The sequence below is a fragment of the Balaenoptera musculus genome, chromosome 2 (genome assembly GCF_009873245.2).
Source record: "Balaenoptera musculus isolate JJ_BM4_2016_0621 chromosome 2, mBalMus1.pri.v3, whole genome shotgun sequence".
Taxonomy (NCBI): domain Eukaryota; kingdom Metazoa; phylum Chordata; class Mammalia; order Artiodactyla; family Balaenopteridae; genus Balaenoptera; species Balaenoptera musculus.
In genome coordinates, this window is record NC_045786.1 from 52162995 (window position 1) to 52176059 (window position 13065).

Below are 13065 nucleotides of genomic sequence, written 5' to 3' on the forward strand. Positions count from 1 at the left end.
AATAATAAATTGTAATAAACACATAGAGTGTGCTGAGGGGCCAAGAGGTAGTAGATAGAATACAATTCAGAACATAGATGCAGACCCTCCTATATTCTTAAGCCAAGCTCTGGAAGGTAGCAAAATCTACCATTCTCTAATCTGTAAAGTGAGTAGAATAGTAGCGCCTACGTCCTAAAGGGGCTATAAGGAAGGAAATAAATAGTTAAATAAAAAGCTCTAGTGCCTTCTCAACACAACACAAATCAAAAAGTAAAAAATAAGCAATAACAAGAAAAAAATAGAGCTGATAGACACCCAAGCCGAATGCTGATCCCAAAAAGAGGGCTGATGGCACTCAAATTACTTCTGTAACTGGAAGCAACCCCAGTATTCACAGCATTTAAATACAGGATGAGGCTGATGTCACTGTGAGACGAGAAATGTCTCGAGCCTGGACCACCGCAGAGGCTCCTCCCATAATCACAGTTTAAAGGATTAGTTTTAGATCCATAGTAAGGAGGATCTAGAGGCAGATTGTTAGTGATTTTAATATCTTTCATAGTTTCTTTACATATTAGATATTTAAAATGAATTACTTTTACACAGTTCAGTAATTCTCAACAAATCCCATATTTATCCTTTTCACTGAGTTTCTGGTTTAAAGAACTTTTCTGACACAGGTACTTCAACAGACCAAATCCAGCCTTTTTTAACTTATCCCCTCATTCATCATCTCTTTGTTGCACAGACTATGTCAGGCCCTGAAAACCATCGAAGGGCCAGAAGTGTGCCAACAGGAAAAACCCATTCCTTCACGGGGCTTATATTCCAGTCAGGGAAAACAGGACTTAAACAGATAATTAAGGTGAAAAAACATGACATGTCTGATGTATTGAGTGCTATTGACTATGCTTGGTAAGTTAACACAAGAAAGAAATTATCTCAGAGGATAATTGGCCAGTTTGAAAGCAGTTATGAAAGTATGAACAGGGACTGTTGCCTGCCATTCCAGTAAGCAAAGAATGTTGCCGCAATTTCCAGTTCTACAAGGACCAAGCCATCAGCCCCTGCAGTGGTGTGCCCTGAGGGGAATTCAGGATGGAGAAAAACAGGAAGTATTTTTGCTTTGGAAACTGACCCTAGATAGTTAAAATGCATATCTAAGGAATAATGTCAATGAACCTAGATTCTTACATACTTTGAAAAGCACCAAAATCATTAACTTGAGATATCTGTTCTGTGTAACTAACAGCGATCTTTTGATGTTTGACTACATTTTTGCCAGCAAAAATCTGTGTATCCTGGCTTCTCCCTTAACTCTTCAGAGCAGTTCATCAGAGCTATCTGAGAGGCTGTCTCCCAGGCTTAAGTCCTCAGTAAGATCCCCAAATAATAACTTGCAACTTTTAGTTTGTGTGTTTTTCTTTAGTTGACAAAAGAGAAAGATAAAACAAACACTGATTCTTGTAGGAATGGAAGAAGCAAATGCTTCTCACCCTATCAGTAAATCAAAGACTCAAGAAATGCTTTGACTGTTAAAAGCCTATTGAAACTCACCTTTGCAGAAATAATCTGACCCATTGCTAAAAACCTCTAAATGGGTTGTCATGATGCAAAATCTTTGGGCAAATATGGCTCCAAGGACAAGCGACTAATATATGACTCTTCCACTGAAGACTGATGGGACCAAGGTGTCTGTACTTAATTTAAGAGAAAAAGTAAAGGTGAGAGTGAAAGCAAAGGGTTGGGTAGAGGCAGTGGCATTAAAAACAAAGACATATCGTGGATCTGGGAATCGTGTTGACACACGATCTATGCACCTGTTAAACTGGCCTATAAGGTAAGAGGCTGGCTAGGTTTTGAGGGAGTTCTACTGCCAAAGGAACTTCGTCAGGAAAAATGTCTGTGACTATTTGAGACTTAGATGTACTCTTGCATTTCTTTCTGTAATGGGTAGATCGTGGCCTGGAAAAGCTGACTGGACCCCAAAGGAGGTTTATTCTCCAATGTTAACTTTCCCATGGCCAGAACAGTTAATGGAAAAGGAAAACTCCCAGACAATGGAGTCAAGAGCCAATGAGAAGAGTCCTTGGGAGCCCAACTCTGGGAGGAGAATTAAAACTTAAAAACACTCTCTTCCCAGGGAAAAGAGCCCACTCAGGATCTGCCCACTGGGTTCTCAGAATTGATGCCAACTAGTGGGTTGATTTTGATTATCCTGGGCTTCTTCATCCTTGTAGCTATACTGTATATGTGGGTGTGGGTTAGACAGCTTTTCCTTTCAGTTTAGAGGTTGGTGGATCAAGGAAAGCTATGTGCAAACGATGTGAAGACTGTATGTGTATACAGGTAACCATGACGTAGGGGATGGGACGCGGTGGACCTTTGGGGTTACCTCAATTGAAGAAGTGAGGAGTGTGTCTGTCCTGATGAGGGAGAGACAAACAAAACATTTGGCAGCTAAAGACACATCATGATGGTCACTGGTACTATTCACCAAGTATTGCAGCATCCCTCCTTGTGGGCACATGATAGATTCACATGCTTCCTTTTTGGTCCCTGAGAAACTGTGCCCACATGATTCACACCAGACATGTATTGTAAGTGCAAAAGGTAGAGAGAGTGGGATGCAGGGGCGGGGGCTGCGATCCTCACTGAGAAGGTGACTTAGAACAAGACCTCAGTGAGGTACAAGAGTGAGCTGGGCAGATAGCTGCCTCCCTTGCCAGGGTCCTGAACACAGGAAGCAGGAATGTCAAAGACACTCTTGAGAAGCAGGAACAATGCTGTGGTACAGATTCAGCCGAATGGGGAAGGGGAGCAGACCCTTCACCTCCTTGGTGGCAAGATTTTAGCCAAACAATGATGAATGCTGACTGTGAAATAGACTATATTTGCACAGAGAACATGCGAACACACTCAAAACTTTAAATAAAATTCAAGATGTGAGAATAGCCGGGACGGCACTTATAAGTACCCATACGAATTACTTCCTTTTTCCCTTTAACATGGTTTATTGGGTAAAGGAATAAGGAGAGAAGGATAAAGATGTTCTCCTCAACAGGGTCAAGGTCCACCAATCATGTGGGCAATGATAGCCAGTAAAGACTGTTCTTTGTAAAGGCCCCAAGTGTATTTTGGAAAGATTCTTAAGCCAACCATATTTTTAAAAATCCCTATATTATATCAGGGATATTGAAACTCAGAAAACTTCAAATATTTTGCCAAAGTTACCAAAGGACTCCAAGTAAAAATTTCCAAGTGGGTCTTTTTATTGTTTAAAAATGACAAATCAAAAAGTCTCCTGATGACCCAATAGTCCTCCTCTTTACACCCTTTCCCTACTTATCTTCTCTGCTTTCCATCCCCATTTATGTCCCTTCACAGTACGTTTTAAAATGCAGATCTGAGATGGGTAAATCGTATAGCAAGCTAGGCAGCATTACCTAAAGTCACTCCCATGAGGCACAGATGTTTTTGTACCCACCAGGCACTGACTCTTGAGACAGTGGTAATAATGATTTTCTGCTAGGGGGTAAAATAAGGCCTGAGAACTTAAGTAACTTTCATCAAGTCACACAGTTGCTAAGTACCAATTGGGCCAAACTATATTGTCAAAATCTTCTTCCCAGGAAAAAAGGGAATCCTCCTACACTGTTGGTGGGTATGTAAATTGGTGCAGCCACTATGGGGAACAGTATGGAGATTCGTTAAAAATATAAAAATAGAACTACCATTTGATCCATCAATCCCACTCCTGGGCATGTATCTGGAGAAAACCGTAATTCAAAAAGATACATGCACCCCAGTGTTCACTGCTGCACTATTTACAATAGACAAGACGTGGAAATAACTTAAACATCCCGTGACAGGAGAATGGATAAAGAAGATGTGATGTATGTACACACACACACACACACACACACACACACACACCCACACACACACACACACACACACACACACACACACACACACACACACACACACAAGGAATATTACTCAGCCATAAAAAAGAATGAAATAATGCCATTTACAGTAACATAGATGGACTTAGAATCTATCACACTAAGTGAAATAAGCCAGAGAAACACAAATATCATAAAGCACTTATATGTGGAACCGAAAAAGGATACAAATGAACTATTTACAAAGCAGAACAGACTCACAGACATAGTGAACAAACATGGTTACCAAAGCAGGCGTGGGGAAGGGATAAATTAGGAGGTTGAGATTAACGTACACACATTACTATATATAAAATAATAAAAAACAAGGACCTACTTTATAACACAGGGAATTAGATTCAATATCTTGCAATAACCTATAATGGAAGAGAATGTAAAAAAGAGCATATATATATATATATATATATATATATATATATATATATATATATACATATATATATACACATATATATATATACATATATATATATACATATATATGTAGCCAAATCACTTTGCCGTACATCTGAAACTAACACAACACTGTCAAAAAACTATATGTCAACAAAGTTTTTTAAAAATCTGCTTTCCTTGATGTGAGTGAGAACAGCTGCAGCAGCTGCAATCTACTTATCAGATATAGGAACCACCACCAGGACGTGAAGAAAGAACACCAGTGTGGGTATCCACTCCACTTTTGCCCTGTTTACCAACTGTGTGAGATTATTTACCTTTCTTGGCCTTTGATTCTTCCTCTGTAAAATGGGAGAGTTGGGTTAGGTTAAATATAAGAACGCTTCCACCACTAACATTTTATATTTCCGCATCCCTGCTTGGAGTTAGCTTTTCAGTGCTGAAAGTAATTTTTCTGTAGGGGAACTATTTTTCTGTAAGGAAAGGGATCACACCATGATGCCCTGAGGAAGGGTCTGCAGGGTTTGGAGGGATTATCTCTTTATTCTGAAGTCTTGCCAGAAACTCCAACTCAAGAGGGCAGAATGCGGATGGTGCGCGTGGTGCCTGGTGTGGATGTTTTATTGTGTCTACATTTGACTAAATGTTGGAGAAACACTTCCCACCCACAAAGTAATATTTTTATGTCTCTCATAAACTTTCTTTGTAACTGCATTAATCATCTTTCCTGCAGAGGAAAAAAAATTCATTCTTACAATGTCTATCTAAAACAACATATTATATAATTCATAAATAGCTGTGAAATTAATGTGTCTGAAATACTAATAAATGCAACAGGTGAAAAATGTGCAACATTCCCAACTTCATGTTGTGGAGAGCCTATGCCGATAATTTGTTTTAATAATTGGAGGGCTCGATGATTCCTAACTAGGCCAGCAGCATGTGGAGTATTTTAACAAAACAAAAGAAAAATTATGACTCTTCATTCTATCTCTCCGTAATTTCGAAAACATTAGAAAGTTATTTTCTAATGCTTTTCTCCTTTCCTTTACTAAAGAAGATGGCCATGTGGAAAGATGATAGATTAATAAAGGACAGGGACTTGGAGCCAGGTGGATACAGGAGACAAACACTCCGGGGCACAGGCACTCTCCCTCTGTCCCAGCACGTCAGGACATCGCCTGGAACGTGACAGAAAAATCTTTTAGTATTCGAAGTCACTGGCAGTTTTCTTTATAAAATGGAAATTACAGGCCCATGCCGATTAGACTTTGTTCAAATGCGTTAGTTAAAAATGTATAATATGTAATGATAATTCGAATAAAATGATTTTTATTTCTTCATGATCTGGTATAGAAGCATAACAAATATATATTTTTGGTGTTACTTCCTCAATTCATCATAGGAAACAAGGCTTTACAGCTGGCCTCCATTTTTCCCCCAGAAACCTGCTCTAGCCCTCCCTCAGATCTGCAGTCTCCAGGGGCTGCACCTGCCCTTTTTGCACCCCTGAGTTCCCTGAACATCCTTCCCACCAACCCCAGGCTCCTCCAGTCTTTAGAAGCCATTCACCGACTCCAACATGTAAGCCCTACTCTGTGCTGGGTATGAGGCTAGGTTTATATAAAGCCAGATGCAATATCCTTGCCTGCAGGAGCTTGGGCCAACAGAATGTGGAGAGGGTGTGATGCCCCACCTGGCACCCAGGCAATATGAGCGCAGCTTCCAGGAAGCCAGAGAGGCCCACCCGGGTGGTGCAGAGGGCTCTGCAGGGACCAGGCCTCCCATCTGGTCCTGGAACCACTGGGCAGAAAGTGGAGAGGTGATGGGTGTATCCATCAGGGAGGACTGTATCAAACCTGAGAGGAGTGAGACGAGTTCAGATAGGGTGGGTTGTGAAAAGTATTTGTTACAAGGATCCCCCGTAGGAACATCAGAAAACCAGGTAACCTCAAGATGCAACAGGGAAACATGGTGCCCTCCTGAGCAGGTGCAGGACTTGTCACCTGATACTAATGTAATCTAGGGCCCTTTTTAAGAAAAGGATATATAAATATAAATATAATATTAAATAAAATATATACATTTATTTTGAATGAGAAAAATACATAAATACTCAAAAATCGCAAATGCCACAAAAATAACAAAATATGGGGAAAATAGATTTTATTTTTATTTGCTAACTGGCCCACTTTCATCATACTCACAAGTCATATATCTTTTGCTTGCTTGCTCTCTGGTCAAACCTTTCTATGACAATGTTTTATGATGTTAGCTTTTTAGAACGAGAGAATAAAAATTATTACTCTGGTATAATGAAACAAAATGTTTTATTATTAATAGATTTTTTAAAGTTTACTTCAACTCACCATTCATTTTTGGAAATATCATGGGCATATTTGGGATTCTACTAAATGGGGAAAAGCCTCAAGTTTCTTTTATATAAAGTTTGGGGATTCTGCCTTTGAACTTGGGCTCTAGGATTTTCCTCCAAGCCACCCATACTTCGGGAGTCTTGGACTTTGAGAAACAATCACTCTGGGATAGAGCTTGGGTCTTGCTCATCCCGTGAACATCACAGTATATGGAAGTCGCAGGGAACCCTAACCCATTAAACACAGCTTGAAAGCTTCCCCAGCCCCACCTCCCCTTAGGGACCACAAGTACCTGCACCCAACAAGAGGAATTTGTAATGGGGGAATCAGAGGAGAAAGAGATAGCAGTATTTAAAATGCTTTGCATTTGCAAATATCACACACTACTATGACCTTCCCTGGGGCCTGGGAAGGAGCTTCTGCAAGGGAGGACCTCTGCGGCTTAAATTTTGCAAGCATGATGCAAGTTGGGAAGACCCAATGGACCACATGGTGTTCATGGATCTTGGCCAGGATTCGCTTGTGGATGTCAGGTGGACCCAATCCAGGATGAGCAAGGGTATGGAGGAGACACAGCTGCTGTTGGAGATGATGCTAGCAGTCAAAAGAATAGGAGGGAAATCTCTCTCCCTTCTGTCCTTATCTCCCAAGTGTCTCAGGTTGGCTGAACCCAGCAGGAGACCAGGTGAACAGGGACCTGGAAAGGCAGGCTTTGGAGTCAGCCCCCTGTGATGGTGAGCAGTGCAGGGGACAGTGCGAAATGGATGGAGGACTAGCAGGGGCATAAGTGGGGTGGAAAGGGCACCCATCGGGAAGCAGGCTCCCCTCTTACACCCTGTGGACATTTTCCACATCCGCCTGCTCGCCTTTTCAACATTCCCTCTCTTGAATAGCTGTCCTTCCTCTGGATTTCAGCTATATATTTACTGCTTTCAGATTAAACTTGTCAGTCAGATTAAAGCATTCCATTGGATGTTATATTCTCCAAATACCACTGCTACTCAAAAGCATACAATGGCTACTCTAAGTCTAAGAATTGAGTTTAAACTCCTTTGCATGACACTTAGGGCTCTTTTCTTTATAACCCAAGCTGACCATCTGATTCCTTGTAAACACACCGCTTACCATAGACATCTGTTCCCGATGTGACGAGATACTCTGCACACACCCTCATCTTCCCCGTTCCACCCGTGCTGTCCCCAAACCTGGAAGCCCTCATCTCATCTCTTAGTCCTCCCATTTCCCAACTCCCTGAGGCATGGCTCCTTAGCTTTACACGTTTGGCTGTAGCCTGCCTTTCTTCATAATATTACACTCTTCTCCTGATGTGAATGCCTTGTTTCTTTGATTGGAAGAGCTCACAGTTGTCTTCATGTTGAGCACATAACACTGTCACGTGGTCCCTCGATCCTTGTCCATAGCACCAAAACTCCCTCCCGGCACCGAGAAAGCAGCATCATTTAAGAGCACTTTCTTGACTACCAGAGAGTTCCACCAATCAGCAAAGATGCGAGGCCTTAACTATAAAGCTGCCTGTTGAAACATGACTATAATTCTGTAGTCTGGGCTCGGAGCTACTGCCACTCACCACATGGAAGAGTGATGTGCCGCCTGCCTGCTGTGTGCTTTTAAGTATGATGTGGTGACTTGTATCTGGGGGCTCAGCCTCCAAATGCCTGTACCCTTTCAGTGAGTGTCCATTCCAAGGGAACCTAGTGGGTTCCCAAATAGAGAAAGGGCCCTGCTCTCCCTCCCGTCTCCAGGGTGGCCACAAAGCACTGCCTGACCAACGTGCCCCAGGACACCTGCTGAGCATATCCTTCTCAGCAGACCAGGTCACACCCAGCCCCTGAGACACAGCAGTGTCCCGGGACCCCATTCCTTCTCTGCTCCAGCCGATGTGCCCACTTTGGATAGCAAATCTTCTTGTCCTCCCTCCTCTGCAGGGTAGGAGGCAACAGAGAACATTATTTCTGCTTCACCCACACTGTTGAAGTCTAGGTCCTTGGGTGCTCACTCATTCTAAGGGAAAATCCATGTTCCTGGTTCGTTTCCAAAAAGGCAGGAGCCCATCACACAGGTGTGTGAAGAGGTGGCTTTAGAAAATTCAAGGAGACTATTATGGGCTGAATTGTGTTCCCGTCAAATCTGTGTATTAAAGTCCTAACCCCCAGTGCCCCAGAATATGACTGTACTTGGACACAGGGCCTTTCAAGAGATGATTACATTAAAATGAGGCAATATGGGTGGGCCCTAATCCAATTTGACTGGTGTATTTTTGAGAAGAGAGAGACACACAGAAGGAAAATCATGTGGGGATAAAGGGAGAAGGCGGCCGTCTGCCAGCCAAGGAGAGGGCCTCAAGATAAACCAACCTGCCAACACCTGGATCTTAGACTTCTAGCCCCCAGACAATGAGAACATATATTGCTTTTCTTTAAGCCACTGGGTCTGTGGTACTTTTTCTTAAAAACATCTTTACTGGAGTATATTTTCTTTACAATGTTGTGTTACTTTCTGCTGCATAACAAAGTGAATCTGCTATATGCATACATATATCCCCATATCTCCCCCCTCTTGCGTCTCCCTCCCACCCTCCCTAACACATGCCTCTAGGTGGTCACAAAGCACGGAGCCGATCTCCCAGTAATATGCGGCTGCTTTCCACTAGCTATCTATTTTACATTTGGTAAAGTATATGTGTCAATGCCACTCTCTCATTTCGTCCCAGCTTACCCTTCCCCCTCCCTGTGTCCTCAAGTCAATTCTCTACATCTACGTCTTTATTCCTGTCTTGCCCCTAGGTTCTTTAGAACCATTTTTTTTTTGCTCCATATATTTGTTAGCATACGGTATCTGTATTTCTCTTTCTGACTTACTTCACTCTGTATGACACACTCTAGATCCATCTATCTCAATACATACAACTCAATTTTGTTTCTTTTTATGGCTAATATTCCATTGTGTATATGTGCCACATCTTCTTTACCCATTCATCTGTCGATGGACACTTAGGTTGCTTCCATGTCCTGGCTATTGTAAATAGTGCTTCAATGAACATTGTGGTACATAACTCTTTTTGAATTATGGTTTTCTCAGGGTATAGGCCCAGTAGTGGGCTTGCTGGGTCGTATGGTAGTTCTAGTTTTAGTTTTCTAAGGAACCTCCATACTGTTCTCCATAGTGGCTGTATCAACTTACATTCCCACCAACACTGCAACAGGGTTCCGTTTTCTCCACACTCTCTCCAGCATTTATTTTTTGTAGATTTTTTTTATTGATATGGCCATTCTGAGTGGTGTGAGGTGATACCACATTGCAGTTTTGATTTGCATTTCTCTAATGATTAGTAATGTTCAACATCCTTTCATGTGTTTGTTGGCAATCTGTATATCTTCTTTGGAGAAATGTCTATTTACGTCTTCTGCCCATTTTTGGATTGCACTCTTTGGATTTTGATATTGAGCTGCATGAACTGCTTGTATATTTTGGAGATTAATCCTTTGTCAGATGCTTCCTTTTCAAATATTTTCTCCCATTCTGAAGGTTGTCTTTTCGTCTTGTTTATAGTTTCCTTTGCTGTGCAAAAGCTTTTAAGTTTCCTTAGGTCCCATTTTTAAAATATTGTTTTTATTTCCATTTCTCTAGGAAGTGGGTCAAATAGGATCTTTCTCTGATTTACATCATAGAGTGTTCTGCTTATGTTTTATATGTTTTATAGTGTCTGGCCTTACATTTAGGTCTTTAATCCAGTTTGTGTTATTTTTGTGTATGGTGTTAGAGACACTTCTAATTTCCTTCTTTTAAATGTAGCTGTCCAGTTTTCCCAGCACCACATATTGAAGAGGCTGTCTTTTCTCCATTGTATATTCTTGCCTCCTTTATCACAAATAAAGTGACCATATGTACGTAGGTTTATCTCTGGGCTTTCTATCCTTTTCCATTGATCTATAGTTCTGTTTTTTTGTCAGTACCATACTGTCTTGATTACTGTGGCTTTGTAGTATAGTCTGAAGTCTGGGAACCTGGTTCCTCCAGCTCCATTTTTCTTTCTCAAGTTTGCTTTTGCTATTCGGGGTCATTTGGGTTTCCATATAAATTGTGAATTTTTTTGTTCTAGTTCTGTGAAAAATTCCAGTGGTAGTTTGATAGGGATTGCATTGAATCTGTAGATTGCTTTTGGTCATATAGTCATTTTCACAATGTTGATTCTTCAAATCCAAGAAATTTTATATCTATCTCTCTCACTGATTGTATGGTCCTTAATTACTCTCATCAGTGTCTTATAGTTTTCTGCATACAGGTGTCTGTCTCTGTACGTAGGTTTTTTTCTTAGGTATTTTACTCTTTTTGTTACAACGGTTAAAGGGAAGGTTTCCTTAGTTTCTCTTTCAGATTTTTCATCATTAGTGTGTAGGAAGCCATTGATTTCTGTGCATTAATTTTGTATCCTGCTACTTTACAAAATTCTTTTATGAGCTCTAGTAGTTTTCCGATAGCATCTTTAGGATTCACTATGTATAGTATCATGTCATGTGCAAAGAGTGACAGCTTTACTTCTTCTTTTCTGATTTGGGTTCCTTTTATTTCTTTTTCTTCTCTGATTGCTGTGACTAAAACTTCCAAAACTATGTTGAAAAACAGTGGTGAGAGTGGACAGTCTTGTCAGTTCCTGATCTTATGGAAAAGGTTCCAGTTTTTCACCATTGAGAACAATGTTGGCTGTTGGTTTGTCATATATGGCCTTTATTATGTTGAGGTAAGTTCCCTCTATACCTACTTTCTGGGTGTTGAATTTTGTCAAAAGCTTTTTCTGCATCTTTTGAGAAGATCTTAGGTTTTTTTCTCCTTCAGTTTGTTAACATGGTGTATCACGTTGATTGATTTGCGTATACTGAAGAATCCTTGCATTCCTGAGAAAAACCCTACTTGATCATGGTGTATGATCCTTTTAATGTGTTGTTGGATTCTGTTGGGTGATGGTGCCTTCACAGAATGAGTTTGGGTGTGTTCCTCCCTCTGCTATATTTTGGAAAAGTTTGAGAATGATAGGTGTTAGGTCTTCTCTAAATGATTGATAGAATTCGCCTGTGAAGCCATATGATCCTGGGCTTTTGTTTGTGTGAAGATTTTTAATCACAGTCTCAATTTCAGTGCCTGTGATTGGCCTGTTTATATTTTCTATTTCTTCCTGGTTCAGTCTTGGAAGGTTGTGCTTTTCTAAGAGTTTTTCAATTTCTTCCATGGTGTCATTTAATTGGCATAGAGTTGCTTGTCGCAATCTCTCATGCTCTTTTGTATTTCTGCAGTGTCAGTGGTTACTTCTTTTTCATTTCTAATTCTATTGATTTCAGTCTTCTCCCTTATTTTCTTGATGAGTGTGGCTAATGGTTTATCACTTTTGTTTATCTTCTCAAAGAACCAGCTTTTAGTTTTATTGATTTGTGCTATTGTTTCCTTCACTACTTTTTGATTTATTTCTGATCTGATATCTAGGATTTCTTTCCTGTGTTAACTTTGGCTTTTTTTTTCTTCTTCTTTCTCTATTTGCTTTTGGTGTAAGGTCACATTGTTTATTTGAGATGTGTCTTGTTTCTTGAGGTAGGCTTCTATTGCTATAAACTTTCATCTTAGAACTGCTTTTGCTGCATCCCATAGGTTTGCGTCACTGTGTTTTCATTGTCATTTGTTTCTAGGTATTTTTGATTTCCTCTTAGTTATTAAGTAGGGTATTGTTTAGCCTCCATGTGTTTGTATTTTTTACAGATTTTTTCCTGAAATTGATATCTAGTCTCAAACCATTGTAATCAGAAAGCATACTTGATATGATTGCAATTTTCTTAAGTTTACCAAATCTTGATTTGTGACCCAGGATATGATCTATCCTGGAGAATGTTACATGAGAGAGGAAGCACAGCCTCAAAGGAACAGGGATGCTTTCTGGCTGTGTCATCGTCTCTCTCCATTGTTGAATGTTACATGAGCACTTGAGAAGCAAGTGTATTCTGTTGTTTTGGATGGAATGTCTTATCCATCCAAAACTTATCAATTGAGTCCATCTTGTTTAATGTATCATTTAAAGCTTGTGTTTCCTTATTTATTTTCATTTTGTAGGTTCTGTCTATTGGTGAAAGTGGGGTGTTAAAATTCCCTACTATTATTGTGTTACTGTCAATTTCCCCTTTTATGGTTGTTAGCATTTGCCTTATGTATTGAGGTACTCCTGTGTTGGTTGCATAAATATTTACAATTGTTATATCTTCTTCTTCCCTTGGTCCTTATGTAGTGTCGTTCTTTGTCTCTTGTAATTGTCTTTATTTTAAAGTCTATTTTTTCTGAATGAG

The 13065-nt window shown here is 40.3% G+C and overlaps 1 protein-coding gene across 1 annotated transcript in view; it reads right to left on the reverse strand.

Annotated features, from left to right (window-relative positions):
• The window catches only part of GABRG3 (gamma-aminobutyric acid type A receptor subunit gamma3), a 588733-nt gene that overhangs the window by 139005 nt on the left and 436663 nt on the right, over positions 1–13065 (reverse strand). The gene's annotated exons all lie outside the window — the stretch shown is intronic.